The sequence below is a fragment of the Henckelia pumila genome, unplaced genomic scaffold (genome assembly GCF_033568475.1).
Source record: "Henckelia pumila isolate YLH828 unplaced genomic scaffold, ASM3356847v2 CTG_111:::fragment_3, whole genome shotgun sequence".
Classification (NCBI taxonomy): domain Eukaryota; kingdom Viridiplantae; phylum Streptophyta; class Magnoliopsida; order Lamiales; family Gesneriaceae; genus Henckelia; species Henckelia pumila.
Window position 1 is genome coordinate 390,395 of NW_027331762.1, and position 1,865 is coordinate 392,259.

Genomic DNA, 1,865 nt, shown 5'->3' on the forward strand with positions numbered 1-1,865 from the left:
CATTGGTAAGGAACATAGATATGTTCGAAGCATGCAAATGGATATTCATATGAATGATCGAACTACCCTATCCGGACTTTCCAAGTGGTTATCACTTATCGAGTGGATAAAGTCCGCGGTTTTGGTTGTACACCATTAGTCCTTACTACTTGAGACATCATTGAGACTCTATATGCTAGTACTGTGCTTTGACTCGTTTACCGACTCTATTGGGGTCATCAGGTGTCGGGATTGGGTACAGTTACAACACATATAGGAGTCGATGCTTTGTTGTCAAGGATTCACCACATACTTGCGAGTGTGGATATCCTATGCGATCTGAGGAGATATTAGTGTGACAAATCTCTGGCCAGAGTACATGATGTGATTTAAGAAATGGTTTCTTAGTAGCACATGCGATGTCACTATTTGATCTTCAAGATGCATTGCATAGTTATCGAATCTCGAGCGACTCTCGATATACCAATGGTTGTTGATTCGATCGGGATATATGGATGAAGGGACCGTACTGTACGCTAACCAAAATCTATTGGTTCTTGCAGGCACTATCAGTGATACCTAGGGAATCATGGGGCGATGTTGCTAGGCGCTCTTACCATGATTCGATGGGCAAGTCGGAAATTGTTGTTCCGAGTCACAAGGAGTTGTGAGCCCACGGCTAGCTGTATCCCTGAACCATTGAGGGTCACACAGAGTAATGGATTTTTAATCCCCGTTGAGATAGTTAAATTTAAAGAGTTAAATTTAATGAACGAAGAAGTTGGACTTCTTATTTAAGAGTAGAGGAGTAAGATTTCCTAAAATGACATAGGGATGGCCATTTTTGGAAATCACTGAATTCGGATTCAGAAAAATTTATCTTGACTTTAAAAGGTGCAGAAATGGTTTCTGTGCACATTGGTGAAATCGGTTTATCAACCGGAGTCACGATGAATTTTATATTAATTTCTGAACATGCGGGCTTTGCTTTTCGGGCTTGAACTTATGACTAATGGGCCCTAAGCTGTTAGTGGCCTACATTATAAATAAGTTATTGCAGTACAGAAATTACACACAACAGGTCACAAATTTTTTAAAAACCTAGTATTTTTCTCTGACAGTGGCCGCCCCCCTCCCCTCTCTGCTCGGAAAATCCAGTCTGTGAATTTTGAATTACAGTCTGGTTTAACGGATCAAATTCGTTAATTCTCTTCGTAGAAACTTCCGATAGATTTTCTAGTGCAATCTATCAGAGGGATTAATTATCCGTTCGTGGACCTGATTGAAGAACAGTTCGTCCATCAGTTCCAGGGATATACAACAAGAGCAGAGAAATATGTTGGTGTCCAAAATCTCGATTCGAGATTAAAGGTAAAAATTTTATAATTGTTATTTAATTTTTACACACACAATTTAATCGTAAGGTTGATACCTATTATGGAATCGTTCCATACAAAAATTTTAAACTTTCGCTGCACCGGGTATCAATCCTAATTGATCTGATCAACCTCGTTCTCCAACAGTGGTATCAGAGCCAGGTTGCTCAGATCAAGCGATTAAATTAATCGATTGTACAAAAAAATTTTTTAGCCTCGGTTTTTGAAACAAAATAAATATTTTAAAATAAAATTTTTTTTTTATTCGGGCAAAACCCGGGAAGCGATTGGATCGCTGCCCGGGGGGAGGGGCAGCGATAGTCGCTGCCCTAGGGGCAGCTGGGCTGCCCGGCCGGAGCCCCTTCGGGGCGCGGGCAACCCGGGAGTGTCCCGGGCGGCCCGCGGAAAAATTAATTTTTTTTTAAAATTTTAAATTAAATTTTAATATGTTAAAATTCTATTTTTGGTCCGATCGAAAATTGTTTTTGATTGGTCCACGAGGCGTCGGAT